Source organism: Balaenoptera acutorostrata, chromosome 4 (assembly GCF_949987535.1).
Source record: "Balaenoptera acutorostrata chromosome 4, mBalAcu1.1, whole genome shotgun sequence".
NCBI classification, from domain to species: domain Eukaryota; kingdom Metazoa; phylum Chordata; class Mammalia; order Artiodactyla; family Balaenopteridae; genus Balaenoptera; species Balaenoptera acutorostrata.
In genome coordinates, this window is record NC_080067.1 from 38333226 (window position 1) to 38352798 (window position 19573).

The 19573-nt window shown below is 39.7% G+C and overlaps 1 long non-coding RNA gene across 2 annotated transcripts in view; it reads left to right on the top strand.

The window, feature by feature from the left end:
* Positions 1-19573, top strand: part of LOC130708168 (uncharacterized) — a 41466-nt gene that overhangs the window by 7396 nt on the left and 14497 nt on the right. The window contains exon 2 of one of the 2 annotated variants that reach the window (XR_009008271.1): positions 7300-7442. The exons of the other annotated variant lie outside the window; for it this stretch is intronic. This is a non-coding gene — a long non-coding RNA (uncharacterized LOC130708168). The remainder of the gene's footprint in view (positions 1-7299; positions 7443-19573) is intronic. 2 annotated transcript variants of the gene reach the window in all.

A 19573-nucleotide genomic window follows, 5' to 3' on the forward strand; every position in this document is an offset into this window, starting at 1 on the left:
TGAGAGTTAGTTAACAAATACTTATTACACAACTAGTACTCTGAGTCAGGTGCTATATTAGGTGTTAGGGAAATAATAACAAAGTTACTAGAGGTCAGGGCAACAAATTAAGGCAAATAGTAGGTGGGCTAGTTTAGATTGAATATGTTTATAATAGGAAGTCTCTAATCAGGACTAAGGGAAGAGCCTGTTTATGTAAATAAAAGTCTGAATCAGATGCCTTTTCATTTAAATGGGCTATTGTTTCCATTAACTAAGGAAGGCACAGTAAACACTGTTTGCCTGCTGGGTGTTCTTATGGGGCCTTAAGGAATAGATATGGGGCTTGCAATTTGTATAGTAGTGGATTAAGTAATTATTGAATGAATGAAATGACCTGATTACAAGTTTTTCTCTCAGTTAAGTAGGAGAGTAGTCTTTCTGAAATTATTTTGTGTTACATTACATTACATTATTTATTTGAACAGACACCATCATTTCAACCAACTTTTATTGAGCACCTAATGTGTGCTAGCTACTGGGGATACAAAGATTGTTCCTGCACTCAAGGAGTTCACATTCACTTTCAGGGAGTGCCTTTATTCAGCAATAATGGAAAAGCAAACTTTAGCCTGGTTGTATATTAACTTATCAAAAGTTCAGTGATTTGCCCTCTTAAGCTTGTTTTTGCAACAGGTGGTCCTGCCAGGAATGCTCCAGTCCCCAGTCACTCCACTAATCAATACAGATTCATCCTTCATGTTTGACATAAAAAGACCCTCTGGGTCGAGTTTTCTTGCTTTCCCTAAAATTTAAGTCTCCTATAGCATTTTATGCCAATACTTCCATCCCATAATTGCTTACCTGCCTTGCTCCCCACTAGACCTTAACTTCTTCATCTTCCAGGAGCCTAGAGCCTGCTTAGACAATCTCTTACACAGTTTCAACCACCATTTATACTCTGAGAAAGCTCAAAGCTATGTCTCCAGTTCAGAAATATCTGTTAATTTCTGGATTTATACAGCCTACTGCACACACAGAATTTCCGAATCTGATCTCACTGATCATTCCCTCATTTGTTTCCTCCTCTTGGAATCCTCAATTTGGGTGAAAGGTACTGCCTTCTATCTAGTTTTCCAAGACAGAAACCTGGAATCTCCTGTGCCTCTTCCATCTCCTCCTCCTTGCACATGAATTCAGAATTCCTTCACCTTAATATATTTCTACACCACCCACTCTACTACATCCCCGCTGTCACCACCTTTGTTCAAGCCAGCATGATTTTTTGTTTGTTTGTTTTTAACGTTTTTATTGGAGTATAATTGCTTTACAATGGTGTGTTAGTTTCTGCTTTATAACAAAGTGAATCAGTTATACATATACATATATCCCCATATCTCTTCCCTCTTGCATCTCCCTCCCTCCAACCCTCCCTATCCCACCCTTCTAGCTGGCCACAAAGCACCGAGCTGATCTCCCTGTTCTATGTGACTGCTTCCCACTAGCTATCTATTTTACATTTGGTAGTGTATATATGTCCATGCCATTCTCTCACTTTGTCCCAGCTTACCCTTCCCCCTCCCCGTGTCCTCAAGTCCATTCTCTAGTAGGTCTGCATCTTTATTCCCGTCTTGCCCCTAGGTTCTTCATGACCATTTTTTTTTTTTTTAGATTCCATATATATGTGTTAGCATATGGTATTTGTTTTTCTCTTTCTGACTTACTTCACTCTGTATGACAGACTCTAGGTCCATCCACGTCCCTACAAATAACTCAATTTCGTTTCTTTTTATGGCTGAGTAATATTCCATTGTATATATGTGCCACATCTTCTTTATCCATTCATCCGTCAATGGACACTTAGGTTGTTTCCATATCCTGGCTATTGTAAATAGAGCTGCAGTGAACACTGTGGTACATGACTCTTCTTGAATTATGGTTTTCTCAGGGTATATGCCCAGTAGTGGGACTGCTGGGTCGTATGGCAGTTCTCTTGTTAGTTTTTTAAGGAACCTCCCTACTGTTCTCCATAGTGGTTGTATCAATTTACATTCCCACCAAACAGTGTATGAGAGTTCCCTTTTCTCCACACGTTCTCCACCATTTATTGTTTGTAGATTTTTTGACAATGCCCATTCTGACTGGTGTGAGATGACATCCCATTGTAGTATTGATTTGCATTTCTCTAATGATTAATGATGTTGAGCATCCTTTCATGTGTTTGTTGGCAATCTGTATATCTTCTTTGGAGAAATGTCTATTTAGGTCTTCTACCCATTTTTTGATTGGGTTGTTTGTTTTTTTGATACTGAGCTGCATGAACTGCTTGTAAATTTTGGAGATTAATCCTTTGTCAGTTGCTTCATTTGCAAATATTTTCTCCCATTCTGAGGGTTGTCTTTTCATCTTGTTTATGGTTTCCTTTGCTGTGCAAAAGCATTTAAGTTTCATTAGGTCCCATTTGTTTATTTTTATTTCCATTTCTCTAGGAGGTGGGTCAAAAAGGATCTTGCTGTGATTTATGTTATGGAGTGTTCTGCCTATGTTTTGCTCTAAGAGTTTGATAGTGTCTGGCCTTACATTTAGGTCTTTAATCCATTTTGAGGTTTCTTTTGTGTATGGTGTTAGGGAGTGTTCTAATTTCATTCTTTTACATGTAGCTGTCCAGTTTTCCCAGCACCACTTATTGAAGAGGCTGTCTTTTCTCCATTGTATATTCTTGCCTCCTTTATAAAAGATAAGGTAACCATATGTGCATGGCTTTATCTCTGGGCTTTCTATCCTGTTCCATTGATCTATATTTCTGTTTTTGTGCCAGTACCATACTGTCTTGATTACTGTAGCTTTGTAGTAGAGTCTGAAGTCCGGGAGCCTGATTCCTCCAGCTCCATTTTTCTTTCTCAAGATTGCTTTGCCTATTTGGGGTCTCTTGTGTTTCCATACAAATTGTGAAATTTTTTGTTCTAGTTCTGTGAAAAATGCCAGTGGTAGTTTGATAGGGATTGCATTGAATCTGTACATTGCTTTGGGTAGTATAGTCATTTTCACAATGTTGATTCTTCCAATCCAAGAACATGGTATATCTCTCCATCTATTTGTATCATCTTTAATTTCTTTCATCAGTGTCTTATAATTTTCTGCTTACAGGTCTTTTGTCTCTTTAGGTAGGTTTATTCCTAGGTATTTTATTCTTTTTGTTGCAATGGTAAATGGGAGTGTTTTCTTAATTTCACTTTCAGAATTTTTATCATCAGTGTATACGAATGCAAGAGACTTCTGTGCATTAATTTTTTATCCTGCTGCTCTACCAAATTCATTGATTAGCGCTAGTAGTTTTCTGGTAGCATCTTTAGGATTCTCTATGTATAGTATCATGTCATCTGCAAACACTGGCTCCTTTAATTCTTCTTTTCCGATTTGGATACCTTTTATTTGTTTTTCTTCTCTGACTGCTGTGGCTAAAACTTCCGAAACGATGTTGAATAACAGTGGTGAGAGTGGGCAACCTTGTCTTGTTCCTGATCTTAGTGGAAATGGTTTCAGTTTTTCACCATTGAGGATGATGTTGGCTGTGGGTTTGTCATATATGGCCTTTATTATGTTGAGGTGAGTTCCCTCTGTGCCTACTTCCTGGAGGGTGTTTATCATAAATGGGTGTTGAATTTTGTCAAAAGCTTTCTCTGCATGTATTGAGATTATAATATGGTTTTCCCCCGTCAATTTGTTAATATGGTGTATCACATTGATTGATTTGCATATATTGAAAAATCCTTGCATTCCTGGGATAAACCCCACTTGATCAGGGTGTATGATCCTTTTAATGTGCTGTTGGATTCTGTTTGCTAGTGTTTTGTTGAGGATTTTGCATCTATGTTCATCAGTGATATTGGTCTGTAGTTTTCCTTTTTTGTGACATCTTTGTCTGGTTTTGGAATCAAGGTGATGGTGGCCTTGTAGAATGAGTTTGGGAGTGTTCCTTCCTCTGCTATATTTTGGAAGAATTTGAGAAGGATAGGTGTTAGCTCTTCTCTGAATGTTTGATAGAATTCGCCTGTGAAGCCATCTGGTCCTGGGCTTTTGTTGGAAGATTTTTTAATCACAGTTTCAATTTCATTGCTTTTGATTGGTCTGTTCATATTTTCTATTTCTTCCTGGTTCATTCTCGGAAGGTTGTGCATTTCTAAGAATTTGTACATTTCTTCCAGGTTGTCCATTTTATTGGCATATAGTTGCTTGTAGTAATCTCTCATGATCCTTTGTATTTCTACAGTGTCAGTTGTTACTTCCCCTTTTTCATTTCTAATTCTATTGACTTGAGTCATCTCCCTTTTTCTCTTGATGAGTCTGGCTAATGGTTTATCAATTTTGTTTATCTTCTCAAAGAACCAGCTTTTAGTTTTATTGATCTTTGCTATTGTTTCCTTCATTTCTTTTTCATTTATTTCTGACCTGATCTTTATGATTTCTTTCCTTCTGCTAACTTTGGGGTTTTTTTGTTCTTCTTTCTCTAATTGCTTTAAGTGTAAGGTTAGGTTGTTTATTTGAGATGTTTCTTGTCTCTTAAGGTAGGATTGTATTGCTATAAACTTCCCTCTTAGAACTGCTTTTGTTGCATCCCATAGGTTTCGGGTCATCGTGTTTTCATTGTCATTTGTTTCTAGGTATTTTTTGATTTCCTCTTTGATTTCTTCAGTGATCTCTTGGTTATTAAGTAGTGTATTGTTTAGCCTCCATGTGTTTGTATTTTTTACAGATTTTTTCCTGTAATTCATATCTAGTCTCATAGCATTGTGGTAGGAAAAGATACTTGATACGATTTCAATTTTCTTAAATTTACCAAGGCTTGATTTGTGACCCAAGATAGGATCTATCCTGGAGAATGTTCCATGAGCACTTGAGAAGAAAGTGTATTCTGTTGTTTTTGGATGGAATGTCCTGTAAATATCAATTAAGCCCATCTTGTTTAATGTATCATTTAAAGCTTGTGTTTCCTTATTTATTTTCATTTTGGATGATCTGTCCATTGGTGAAAGTGGGGTGTTAAAGTCGCCTACTATGATTGCATTACTGTTGATTTCCCCTTTTATGGCTGTTAGCATTTGCCTTATTTATTGAGGTGCTCCTATGTTGGGTGCATAAATATTTACAATTATTAAATCTTCTTAGATTCATCCCTTGATCATTATGTAGTGTCCTTCTTTGTCTCTTGTAATAGTCTTTGTTTTAAAGTGTATTTTGTCTGATACGAGAATTGCTACTCCAGCTTTCTCTTGATTTCCATTTGTATGGAATATCTTTTTCCATCCCCTCACTTTCAGTCTGTATGTGTCCCTAGGTCTGAGGTGGGTCTCCTGTAGACAGCATATATACGAGTCTTGTTTTTGTGTCCATTCAGCCAGTCTATGTCTTTTGGTTGGAGCATTTAATCCATTTACATTTAAGATAATTATCGATATGTATGTTCTTATTACCATTTTCTTAATTGTTTTGGGTTTGTTATTGTAGGTCTTTTCCTTCTCTTGTGTTTCCTGCCTAGAGAAGTTCCTTTAGCATTTCTTGTAAAGCTGGTTTGGTGGTGCTGAATTCTCTTAGCTTTCCTTGTCTCTAAAGGTTTTAATTTCTCCGTTGAATCTGAATGAGATCCTTGCTGGGTAGAGTAATCTTGGTTGTAGATTTTTCCCTTTTTTCACTTTAAATATGCCCTGCCACTTCCTTCTGGCTTGCAGAGTTTCTGCTGAAAGATCAGCTGTTAACCTTATGGGGATTCCCTTGTATGTTATTTTTTTTTCCCTTGCTGCTTTTAATATTTTTTCTGTGTATTTAATTTTTGATAGTTTGATTAATATGTGTCTTGGCGTGTGTTTCCTTGGATTTATCCTGTTTGGGACTCTCTGTGCTTCCTGGACTTGATTAACTATTTCCTTACCCATACTAGGGAAGTTTTCAACTATAATCTCTTCAAATATTTTCTCAGTCCCTTTCTTTTTCTCTTCTTTTTCTGGGACCCCTATAATTCGAATGTTGGTGCGTTTAATATTGTCCCAGAGGTCTCAGAGACTGTCCTCAATTCTTTTCATTCTTTTTTCTTTATTCTGCTCTGCAGTAGTTATTTCCACTATTTTATCTTCCAGGTCACTTCTCCATTCTTCTGCCTCAGTTATTCTGCTATTGATCCCTTCTAGAGAATTTTTAATTTCATTTATTGTGTTGTTCATCATTGTTTGCTCTTTAGTTCTTCTAGGTCCTTGTTAAACGTTTCTTGTATTTTCTCCATTCTATTTCCAAGATTTTGGATCATCTTTACTATCATTATTCTGAATTCTTTTTCAGGTAGACTGCCTATTTCCTCTTCATTTGTTAGGTCTGGTGGGTTTTTACCTTGCTCCTTCATCTGCTGTATGTTTCTTTGTCTTCTCATTTTGTTTAACTTGCTGTGTTTGGGGTCCCCTTTTCGCAGGCTGCAGGTTCGTAGTTCCCGTTGTTTTTGGTGTCTGCCCCCAGTGGCTAAGGTTGGTTCAGTGGCTTGTGTAGGCTTCCTGGTGGAGGGGACTAGTGCCTGTTTTCTGGTGGATGAGGCTGGATCTTGTCTTTCTGGTGGGCAGGTCCATGTTTGGTGGTGTGTTTTGGGGCGTGTGTGACCTTATTATGATTTTAGGCAGCCTCTCTGCTAATGGGTGGGGTTGTGTTCCTGTCTTGCTAGTTGTTTCACATAGGGTGTCCAGCACTGTAGCTTGCTGGTCCTTGAGTGGAACTGGGTCTTGGCATTGAGATGGACATCTCTGGGACATTTTCGCCATTTGATATTACGTGGAGCTGGGAGGTCTCTGGTGGACCAGTGTCCTGAACTTGGCTCTCCCACCTCAGAGGCACAGCCCTGATGCCTGTCTGGAGCACCAATAGCCTGTCATCCACACGGCTCAGAATAAAAGGGAGAAAGAAAGAAAGAGAGAGAGAGGGAGGGAGGGAGGGAGGGAGGGAGGAAGGAAGGAAGGAAGTAAAGTAAAATTAAATTAAAATAAAAAAGAAAAATAATTATTAAAAAAATTTTGTAAGTAATTAAAAACAAAGAAAGAACAACCAAACCAAAAAACAAATCCACCAATGATAACAAGCGCTGAAAACCATACTAAAAAAACAAACAAAAAACCGATAGACAGAACCTTAGAACAAATGGTAAAAGCAAAGCTATATAGACAAAATCACACACAGAAGCATACACAAACACACTCACAAAAAGAGAAAAAGGGAAAAAACTATATATATATATCATTGCTCCCAAAGTCCACCTCCTCAATTTGGGATGATTTGTTGTCTATTCAGGTATTTCACAGATGCTGGGTACATCAAGTTGACTGTGGAGATTTAATCCGCTGCTCCTGAGGCTGCTGGGAGAGACTTCCCTTTCTCTTCTTTGTTCGCACAGCTCCTGGGATTCAGCTTTGGATTTGGACCCACCTCTTCATGTAGGTCACCTGAGGGTGTCTGTTCTTTGCTCAGACAGGACGGGGTTAAAGGAGCAGCTGCCTCAGGGGCTCTGGCTCACTCAGGCCAGGGGGAGAGAGGGGTACGGATGCGGGGTGAGCCTGCGGCGGCAGAGGCCGGCGTGACATTGCACCAGCCTGAGGTGTGCTGTGTGTTCTCCCGGGGAAGTTGTCCCTGGATCACAGGACCCTGGCAGTGGCAGGCTGCACAGGCTCCCGGGAGGGGCGGTGTGGATAGTGACCTGTGCTTGCACACAGGCTTCTTGGTGGTGGCAGCAGCAGCCTTAGCGTTTCATGCCCGTCTCTGGTGTCTCTGCTGATAGCCGTGGCTCGTGCCCGTCTCTGGAGCTCCTTTAAGCGGCGCTCTTAATCCCCTCTCCTCGCGCACCAGGAAACAAAGAGGCAAGGAAAAGTCTCTTGCCTTTTCGGCAGTTCTGGACCTTTTCCTGGACTCCCTCCCGGCTATCCCTGGTGCACTAGCCTCTACAGGCTGTGTTCACGCCGCCAACCCCAGTCCTCTCCCTGCGATCCAACCGAAGCCTGAGCCTCAGCTCCCAGCCCCCGCCCGCCCGGCGGGTGAGCAGACAAGCCTTTCGGGCTGGTGAGTGCTGGTCGGCACCGATCCTTTGTGCAGGAATCTCTCCGCTTTTCCCTCCGCACCCCTGTGGCTGCGCTCTCCTCCGTGGCTCCAAAGCTTCCCCCCTCCGGCCCCCACAGTCTCCGCCTGCGAAGGGGCTTCCTCAGGTGTGGAAACCCTTCCTCCTTCACAGCTCCCTCCCACTGGTGCAGGTCCCATCCCTATTCTTTTGTCTCTGTTTTTCCTTTTTTCTTTTGCCCTACCCAGGTACGTGGGGAGTTTCTTGCCTTTTGGGAGGTCTGAGGTCTTCTGCCAGCGTTCAGTAGGTGTTCTGTAGGAGTTGTTCCACATGTAGATGTATTTCTGATGTATTTGTGGGGAGGAAGGTGATCTCCACGTCTTACTCTTCTGCCAGCTTGAAGCTCCTCCAAGCCAGCATGATTTTTGTGAGGAGAACTGCAGTAGTTTCTAAATTAGCCTAGCCCCTTCTGGTCCATCTTCCAAAGAGTTAGCAGAAGCCAACTTTATAAAACAAAACTTATTTCCCTTACCTCTTTTAAAAAACATTTCAAAAGCTCTTGTAATGTTAAGGAGAAAGGAGAAGAAAGTTCATGTTCACAGGCACTATATGAAAACCTCTACATCGTCCATCCTCGCCCATAAGTCTAATTTCTAGGTCTGCCAAAGCCAGCATATAGTGTTTGAGGTCCCACCCCGCCACCCTATCCCAAGGCCTTACCATTTTAGTGAGACTGACTTCCAACTGCCTGACGTCTTTCTCCTCTAGCTGTCCTCAACCGACAAATATCAAAACCTGATGCATGAATGAGTAGTCCAACTTCCTTCCTCTGGTTAGATAACTCTAAGGCCTGTGTCCTATATCAACTCCCAGAATTCCCTAGTGTAACTGATTTCCATTTATCTGTATTTACCACAGTGGTAACAGACTTGATAAAGTAACCTTTGCGGCTGCCTCTCCTTTCCCAGCTTACTTTCCCACGGTCCTCCCAGTATCTCCTGGGACCACCCCACTGATACAATGAATCCTTGTCTCTAAATCGGATTTTTAGGAAGCCAAATAGACACCCAACATGTATCCGTTGCTTCAGAAAAAAAAAAAAAAAATTGCATTTTTTAAAATGTCATGTTTTCCCTGGAATGATTCCAGCTCCTACCTCCATTACTTTGCTAAACTTTACTAATTTCTTAAAATTTTTGCCCAAGCACTGCCTCTTTAAAGGAAGCTTAACACTGAATTGTGGACTGGAAAGCTCTACCTCACCGTACACAAGCACACCTGTACCATGGCAGACACCTTAATCTTTCATTTGTTTGTCTGGCTTCCCTAGTAGACTGTGATCTCCTTGAGAGTAGAGATCAAGATATATGAGAATGTTTAGTCCAGCCCTAAAAATATAAGGGAAGACAACGTTGATTAAACTCACTAAATGTTTGCTTGAATGAATGGTTTTTAATGAATACGTTATGAATGAATGAGTAAATAAAAAATGAAACCAACAAGGGCAGATTTAATTCAAGGAAAGAAATCTATTGCTGAATGAAAATTTATGCAATTAATCCCAAGTTTCAGAAGAAATAGTTTGGTTTATTTGCACCATTGTTCTTCCAGTAAGTGTGGATAACAATAAAATATTACATTCTAAGCAATTGTTATGTCCCAGACACTGTGTAAGCACATTAAAAATATTACATATCTGGGCTTCCCTGGTGGCGCAGTGGTTGGGAGTCTGCCTGCCAATGCAGGGGACGCGGGTTCGGGCCCTGGTCTGGGAGGATCCCACATGCCGTGGAGCAACTAGGCCCGTGAGCCACAATTGCTGAGCCTGCGCATCTGGAGCCTGTGCTCCGCAACGAGAGACCGCGATAATGAGAGGCCCGCGCACCGCGATGAGGAGTGGCCCCCACTTGCCACAACTGGAGAAGGCCCTCGCACAGAAGCGAGGACCCAACACAGCCATAAATAAATAAATAAAAATTAAAAAAAAAAAAAGAATAAAAAAAATATTACATATCTAATCTTCCCATTGTATATGACATTATGATATCATATTACACCTATTAGAATTTATTATTATTATGACTATTATTGTTATTATGACTGTTATTGTTAGTTCTATTTAACAGAGTTAATTATGCTCATGCTGGATATTTTAAAGCAGTTTCTTTTCACAAGAGTCTCAGAAAGTCCCATTATCCTTATCAAGGTGGTACAGAATAATAAATTCAAATGATGGGTTGAGTTTGGGAACTTTCTGCCTTTTGCCTTAATCAATACAGAAGGTTAATAATTGCCAGGGGCAAACTTCTGGCCTCACACTGTTTTGTAACTTTTTTTTTAAATTTATTTTTGGCTGCATTGGGTCCTCATTCCTGCACGCACGCTTCCTCTAGTTGTGGCAAGTGGGGGCTACTCTTCCTTGCGGTGTGTGGGCTTCTCATTGCGGTGGCTTCTTGTTGCAGAGAACGGGCTCTAGGCATGTGGGCTTCAGTAGTTGTGGTGCGCAGGCTCAGTAGTTGTGGCTCACGAGCTCTAGAGCACAGGCTCAGTGGTTGTGGTGCACAGGCTTAGTTGCTCTGCGGCATGTGGGATCTTCCTGGACCAGGGCTCGAACCCACATCCCCTGCATTGGCACGTGCATTCTTAACCCCTGAGCCACCAGGGAAGCCCTGCTTTGTAACTTAATGCAGCCAAAATACTCTTATTATGACCATAGGCTAGAATTTCCTAAAACCAGTTTCAGAATTATATTTTACAAACACATTCAAAATTTGGGTTCACAATAAAGTAGTAAAACATTTATTCAACAAACGTAGTAAGCCCTTTTTGTATATATTGCATGGTATTAACTTCTGGGGATACAGATTTAACTAAGTCAGGATTCTGATCACTGGCATGTGGTAGCTTATCCTGAATAATACAGCTGACCCTTGAACAACATGGGTCTGAACTGCGTGGGTGCAACTTATACTCAGTTTTTTCAATAAATATACAGGCCCTCAGTATCTACGGGGTTCCATATCCATGGATTCAACCAATCACAGATCATGTAATATTTATGATCTGGATCTGCAGTTGGATGAATCCATAGATTTGTAGTCTGTGGATACCAAGGGCAAATACGGGACTCAAGCATCCGTGGATTCTGGTATCTGTGGTGGGTCCAATCCCCCTCAGATTCTGATGACTGTAATTGCCCTTTCCAACTTTAGGATCAGTGACCAAAAGGTACCACCTAAGTCTTTTTTCCTCTGCTGTGTCTAGGATTAAAAATAAAGATTGACTTAGTCTTTGATAATTTTGTGTTTGTTTAGTCTTTCTGCTAAGAAACTCCAGATGCTTTATAGACATTAGCATGTTTATCTTGAAATGACTACTCCCTTTGTGTCAAAACTGAACTAAACAATACTTTAATTTTATCTATAAATGAATGAATTTATTAATTTTGCTTTTCTCTTGTGGTTTTCTCTCTTAAGAGTACTTGTTTTTTTGTGAGGAAAGGGACCATGTTTTACCTATTTTTGTATCACCAGGACCAGCCATGGCTTTAGGCACCTCATAAGCACTCTATAAGTGTTTCTACAATGGATTAAAAAACAATTCTGTAAAACATTTCATGCTTTTAAGTGTAAAAACTAGAAATGTTTTTGCAGAGTAGTTCTTTATAAATTTTTATCAATAAAGGCATTTAAGTTTAAGTCCTATGAACTAAACTGCACCTTAGTTAATCCCCACCCCAGTATCTTTTCTTCCAGACATAATTTGAAATCAGTGATAAATTCTAATTCATAAAACTAATCTCTAGTGTTACATCCTGTCTGCCTCATTCACTAGCTTTCCAACAATAATCTGAAGTAGTCAGCATGTAGTAATCAGGAAACCTTTACTGGCGTGCTTCCAGGCCCTAGTCATCGTTTATGAGCCTTAACACTATTAAGTCACATCGACTTAGGCTCAACCACATGAATGAAAATTCCACGATACTCTAAGCCACTATGTACAGGTCCACAATTTACAAAGAGGCTGTACGTAGAAGTTCGTTTTCACATCAGTGTCTGCAGCTTGGAGAGCATTTTCATAAATTCCCAAACTAGCCCATCAAATCCTTTTGTAAACTTTATTTAAAGACAGCTGAATCATAAATGCTAATAGTTGTACTTAAAGTTACGGATTCTGGGTCGTGGACCTCTGGTGCAGGACACTGGGGAGTAGGGATGGGGTTTGTCAAAGAGAGATGTATACCCCGCGGGCCTGAATAGACCAGTGTAGCAAATCCCCCAGTCTTTGCAAAGCCTATGCAGCACCACTGGGGGCACGCACATTTACATTACTTTCGGGTCACACATACCTTCCGGAGCCCAACAGCAGGACGAAGGCAGAGGGCTGGCTTCCCAATGTCTAGACTTACAGCTTTCTTTGGATAGCCCTGCCACCTTTTCTCTAAAGGGCCAGATAGTAAGTATTTTAGGCTTTTTAGGCCATACAGTCCCTGTCACAACTCTGCTGCTGTGGTGTGAAAGCAGCCAAACATGATACATAAACATATGAGCATAGCTGTTATAGTAAAACTTTACTAACAGATACTGAAATTTGAATTTTATGTAATTTTCACTTGTCACAAATATTATACTTCTTTTGAGGTTTTTTTTCCCCCCCCCCAACCATTTAAAAATATAGAAACATTCTTAGCTGTGCTGGACAAAATAGACAGAAGGCTGGATTTGGCCCACAGGCCATAGGGTGCCAACCCTGCTTTAAAACAATCTGTGTTTGAGACTTCCCTGGTGGTCCAGTGGTTAAGAATCTGCTTTCCAACGCAGGGGATGTGGGTTCGATCTGGGGAACTAAGATCCCACATGCTGTGGGGCAACTAAGCCCACACGCCACAACGAGAGCCCTCGCGCTCTGGAGCCCATGCGCCACAGCTAGAGAGAAGCCTGCACGCCGCATGAACAGCCCGCGTCCCACAACTAAGACCCGACGCAGCCATAAATAAATAAATAAGTAAATAAATAAATAAATATTAAGCAAAAGCATCCGTGTTTAACTTCACATTTGCTAAAATTCTCTTTCTGCCTCGTGTTCCATCTCCCTCATGCATGCTGAACTCCTGTTTTGTTCTAAATCCCCTGCAGGATGATACTAGGCCAAAGTATCCCATGCTCTGATGTGTCTAAATTTTCCTTCCTGCCTTCCCATTTCCCAGGTACAGCTTTCCAGATAGTTCTTAAGAAAAATTAAATGGATTCACCAAGAAGTGCTGTTGCCAGAGTATTCTCTAGAAAATACACATCTGGACCTGTCTTCCCAGTTCCAACATTTCCCTATCTTTCCTTTGACTGAAAGAAATTATTTAATCTTTTAAAGTCAGCTGTTAAGTCCTTGGTCACCTGGCTGTCATCTCCCATCAGATCTTGCTCCTTATCAGTTCTGTGATTCTCACATGCACTACACACCCTGTGGCCAGGCCAATTGTTTCCTCATTGCCAAGCAGGGCAGTTTTTTGCCCTTTTGCCCTCGTGCAGACCACTCTTTCTGTAATTCTTTGACCCCTCTTTCCTGATATGGAACTTCAGTTGACCCTCCAAGGCCCAGCTCTAAAGTCACACTTACAGTGAAGCCTTTGCTAATACCTTAAGAAATCGCTTTATAAAAACAACTATAATGTATATATATATATTAAATTAATTAACTTATTTATTTTTGGCTTGTGTTGGGTCTTCGTTGCTGTGTGCGGGCTTTCTCTAGTTGCAGCGAGCGGGGGCTACTCTTCGTTGCGGTGAGCGGGCTTCTCATTGCAGTGGCTTCTCTTGTTGCGGAGCACGGGCTCTAGGTGCGCGGGCTTCAGTAGTTGTGGTGCACAGGCTCAGTAGTTGTGGCTCACAGGCTGTAGAGTGCAGGCTCAGTAGTTGTGGCGCACAGGCTTAGTTGCTCCGTGGCATGTGGGATCTTCCTGGACCGGGGCTCGAACCTGTGTCCCCTGCACTGGCAAGTGGATTCTTAACCACTGCACCACCAGGGAAGTCCCTATAATGTATTATTTATTATGACATATAACACTCTGTGGTGTAACTATCTGTTTATATACCTTTTCTTCCTGCCAGACTGGTTTCAGGTGGTTAGGGATTGTGTTTTCTTCATCTTCACTGATACCTTCCTCTACAACCTGCAGGTCCTAGCCCAGATTTGGCAAATAGTGTATTCCTATGATAGGTATTAAATTTAACCCTCCAAGAGAGTTTAATGTTTTCACTTTTAGAAGTGTCTATTTGTTAACTCTAGTGAATTTCGAACTGGCAGAGTTTCAGGCTATAGTAAAATAAAGTGAACACATTTGTGCATAAAAAATAAATACACTATTTGTCCTCAGGGTCAGCTTCCCCAAGGGGTGTCCATGGTTTACAGTCCTTGTTTCTTTTCTGGTCCCCCAGGCTCACCATCACATCCAATGTCCCCATGACCTTCATGGGTAAGGCTGCAGGTCTGAGGAGGGAAGTGGAGTGAGAGGAACTGCCATTCAAACTACCAGTCAGCTGTCACTTGTTTGAAAGCTAGTGACTGAGGCAATACCTGGTACTGCTATTTTCCTTACCTACCACATCCGGGGAGCAGAGTAGGGTTTAAATGGGAGTGACACAGAATCTGAAGTGTGTCACTTGGAATTAAATAATTTTACTAAATGCAGAAAGAGTTAGGGAAATGAACAACTTTTAGTCTAAAATAAATGGCAGTGATACAATGAAGGTCCTGTCAGGAAGGTAAAATGTAAACAATTTTCTGATTTCTCCTTGGAAACTTTTCTACCTTTTAGACCTATTCAATCTGATTTCTAAGGGGAAAAAAAGTAAAACTAAAAACAACAGAAAGAATTTTCATTAGATATTTTTAAATGGTTATTAACTAATTTGTATTCTTTTCCTGGTTAGCAACATAGTTTCACCTTGATTACTATTTTGATTTTGACATCCCTGAAATTTAGAAGTAGAGATTTGATTATCTATGGATTATAGCAACGTTCCAAACCTGGTTTTCTTTCAACTTTCTAAACAGGACATTGTGGACTCATTTCATCTTCCCATTGCAGGAATTACAGACTAATTTTTTTTTAATCTATTTAAAAATTTTTTTCATTTATATACAATTTTAAAAGATTGCTTTCCATTTACAGTTACTGCAAAATATTGGTTATACACCCTGTGTTGTACAATACATCCTTGAGCCTATCTTATACCCAATAGTTTGTACACCCCCCTCCTCCAACTTCATACTGCACCCCTCCCTGGAAACAATTTTTTTTTTTAAACATCTTTATTGGAGTATAATTGCTTTACAGTGTTGTGTTATACAGTTTCGGCTGTATAAAAAAGTGAATCAGCTATATGCATACGTATATCCCCATATCCCCTCCCGCTTGTGTCTCCCTCCCACCCTCCCTATCCCACCCCTCTAGGTGGTCGCAAAGCACCGAGCTGATCTCCCTGTGCCATGCAGCTGCTTCCCACTAGCTATCTATTTTACATTTGGTACTGTATATATGTCAATGCTACTCTCTCACTTCATCCCAGCTTACCCTTCCTCCTCCCCGTGACCTCAAGTCCATTCTCTATGTCTGTGTCTTTACTCCTGTCCTGCCCCTAGGTTCTTCAGAACCATTTTTTATTTTTAGATTCCATATATATGTGTTAGCATATGGTATTTTTTTTCTCTTTCTGACTTACTTCACTCTGTATGACAGAACCTAGGTCCATCCACCTCCCTACAAATAACTCAATTTCGTTTCTCTTTATGGCTGAGTAATATTCCATTGTATATATGTGCCACATCTTCTTTATCCCTTCATCTGTCACTGATGGACACTTAGGTTGCTTCCATGTCTTGGCTACTGTAAATAGTGCTGCAATGAACATTGTGATACATGTCTCTTTTTGAATTATGGTTTTCTCAGGGTGTATGTAGTGGGATTGTTGGGTCATATGGTAGTTCTATTTTTAGATTTTTAAGGAACCTCCATACTGTTCTCCATAGTGGCTGTACCAATTTACATTCCCACCAACAGTGCAAGAGGGTTCCCTTTTCTCCACACCCTCTCCAGCATTTATTGTTTGTAGATTTTTTTGATGATGGCCATTCTGACTGGTGTGAGGTGATACCTCATTGTAGTTTTGATTTGCATTTCTCTAATGATTAGTGATGTTGAGCATCCTTTCCTGTGTTTGCTGGCAATCTGTATATCTTCTTTGGAGAAATGTCTATTTAGGTCTTCAGCCCATTTTTGGATTGGGTTGTTTGTTTTTTTGATATTGAGCTGCATGAGCTGCTTGTATATTTTGGAGATTGATCCTTTGTCAGTTGCTTCAATTTCAAATATTTTCTCCCATTCTGAGGGTTGTCTTTTTGTCTTGTTTATGGTTCCTTTGCTGTGCAAAAGCTTTTAAGTTTCATTAGGTCCCATTTGTTTATTTTTGTTTTTATTTCCATTTCTCTAGGAGCTGGGTCATAAAGGATCTTGCTGTGATTTATGTCATAGAGTGTTCTGCCTATGTTTTCCTCTAAGAGTTTTATAGTGTCTGGCCTTATATTTAGATCTTTAATCCATTTTGAGTTTATTTTTGTGTAGAGTGTTAGGAAGTGTTCTAATTTCATTCTTTTACATGTAGCTGTCCAGTTTTCCCAGCACCACTTATTGGAGAGGCTGTCTTTTCTCCACTGTACACTCTTGCCTCCTTTATCAAAGATAAGGTGACCATATGTGCGTGGCTTTATCTCTGGGCTTTCTATCCTGTTCCATTGATCTATATTTCTGTTCTTGTGCCAGTACCATACTGTATTGATTACTGTAGCTTTCTAGTATAGTCTGAAGTCAGGGAACCTGATTCCTCCAGCTCCGTTTTTCTTTCTCAAGATTGCTTTGCCTATTTGGGGTCTCTTGTGTTTCCATACAAATTGTGGAATTTTTTGTTCTAACTCTGTGAAAAATGCCATTGGTAATTTGATAGGGATTGCACTGAATCTGTAGATTGCTTTGGGTAGTATAGTCATTTTCACAATGTTGCTTCTTCCAATCCAGGAACATGGTATATCTCTCCATCTGTTTGTATCATCTTTAATTTCTTTCATCAGTGTCTTATAGTTTTCTGCATACAGGTCTTTTGTCTCCTTAGGTAGGTTTATTCCTAGGTATTTTATTCTTTTTGTTGCAATGGTAAATGGGAGTGTTTCCTTAATTTCTCTTTCAGATTTTTCATCATCAGTGTATAGGAATGCAAGAGACTTCTGTGCATTAATTTTTTATCCTGCTGCTCTACCAAATTCATTGATTAGCTCTAGTAGTTTTCTGGTAGCATCTTTAGGATTCTCTATGTATAGTATCTTGTCATCTGCAAAGAGTGACAGTTATACTTCTTTTCCGATTTGGATTCTTTTATTTCATTTTCTTCTCTGACTGCTGTGGCTAAAACTTCCAAAAGTGTGTTGAATAATAGTGGTGAGAGTGGGCAACCTTGTCTTCTTCCTGATCTTAGAGGAAATGGTTTCAGTTTTTCACCATTGAGACTGATGTTGGCTGTGGGTTTGTCATATATGAGCTTTATTATGTTGAGGTAGGTTCCCTCTATGACTACTTTTTGGAGAGTTTTTATCATAAACGGGTGTTGAATTTGGTCGAAAGCTTTTTCTGCATCTATTGAGATTATAATATGGTTTTTATTCTTCAATTTGTTAATATGGTGTATCATATTGATTGATTTGCGTATATTGAAGAATCCTTGTATTCCTGGGATAAACCCCACTTGATCATGGTGTATGATCCTTTTAATGTGCTGTTGGATTCTCTTTGCTAGTATTTTGTTGAGGATTTTTGCATCTATGTTCATCATAGTTATTGGCCTGTAGTTTTCTTTTTTTTGTGACACCTATATCTGGTTTTGGTATCAGGGTGATGGTGGCCTTGTAGAATAGTTTGGGATTGTTCCTCCCTCTGCTATATTTTGCAAGAGTTTGAGAAGGATAGGTATTAGCTTTTCTCTAAATTTGACAGAATTCGCCTGTGAAGCCATCTGGTCCTGGGCTTTTGTTTGTTGGAAGATTTTTAATCACAGTTTCAATTTCATTACTTGTGATTGGTCTGTTCATGTTTTCTATTTCTTCCTGGTTCAGTCCTGGAAGATTATACCTTTCTGAGAATTTGTCCATTTCTTCCAGGTTGTCCATTTAATTGGCATATAGTAGCTTCTAATAATCTCTCATGATCTTTGTATTTCTGCAGTGTCACTTTTTACTTCTCCTTTTTCATTTCTAATTCTATTAATTTGAGTCTTCTCCCTTCTTTTCTTGCTGAGTCTGGCTAATGGTTTATCAATTTTGTTTATATTCTCAAAGAACCAGCTTTTAGTTTTATTGATCTTTGCTATCATTTTCTTTATTTCTTTTTCATTTATTTCTGACATGATCTTTATGATTTCTTACCTTCTGCTAACTTTGGGGTTTTTTTGTTCTTCTTTCTCTAATTGCTTTAGGTGTAAGGTTAGGTTGTTTATTTGAGATGTTTCTTGTTTCTTGGGTTGGATTGTATTGCTATAAACTTCCCCTTAGAACTGCTTTTGTACCATGCCATAGGTTTTGGGTCATCGTGTTTTCATTTTCATTTATTTCTAGGTATTTTTTGATTTCCTCTTTTATTTCTTCAGTGATCTCTTGGTTATTTAGTAGCGTATTGTTTAGCCTCCATGTGTTTTTTCTAGTTTTTTTCTTGTAATTGATGTCTATTTCCATAGCATTGTGGTCAGAAAAGATACTTGATATGATTTCAATTTTCTTAAATTTACCAAGGCTTGATTTGTGACCCAAGATATGGTCTGTCCTGGAGGATGTCCATGAGCACCCGAGAAGAAAGTGTATTCTGTTGTTTTTGGATGGAATGTCCTATAAATATCAATTAAGTCCATCTTGTTTAATGTGTAATTTAAACCTTGTGTTTCCTTATTTATTTTCATTTTGGATGATCTGTCCATTGGTGAAAGTGGGGTGTTAAAGTCGCCTACTATGATTATGTGACTGCTGATTTCCCTTTTATGGCTGTTAGCATTTGCCTTATTTATTGAGGTGCTCCTATGTTGGGTGTATAAATATCTACAATTGTTAAATCTTCTTCTTGGATTGATCCCTTGATCATTATATAGTGTCCTTCTTTGTTTCTTGTAATAGTCTTTAAAGTCTATTTTGTCTGATATGAGAATTGCTACTCCAGCTTTCTTTTGATTTCCATTTGCATGGAATATCTTTTTCCATCCCCTCACCTTCAGTCTGTATGTGTCCCTAGAAATGGGTCTCCTGTAGACAGCATATGTACGGGTCTTGTTTTTGTATCCATTTAGCCAATCTGTGTCTTCTGGTTGGAGCATTAATCCATTTACATTTAAGATAATTATTGATATGTATGTTCCTGTTACCATTTTCTTAATTGTTTTGGGTTTGTTATTGTAGGTCTTTTCCTTCTCTTGTTTTTCCTGCCTAGAGATG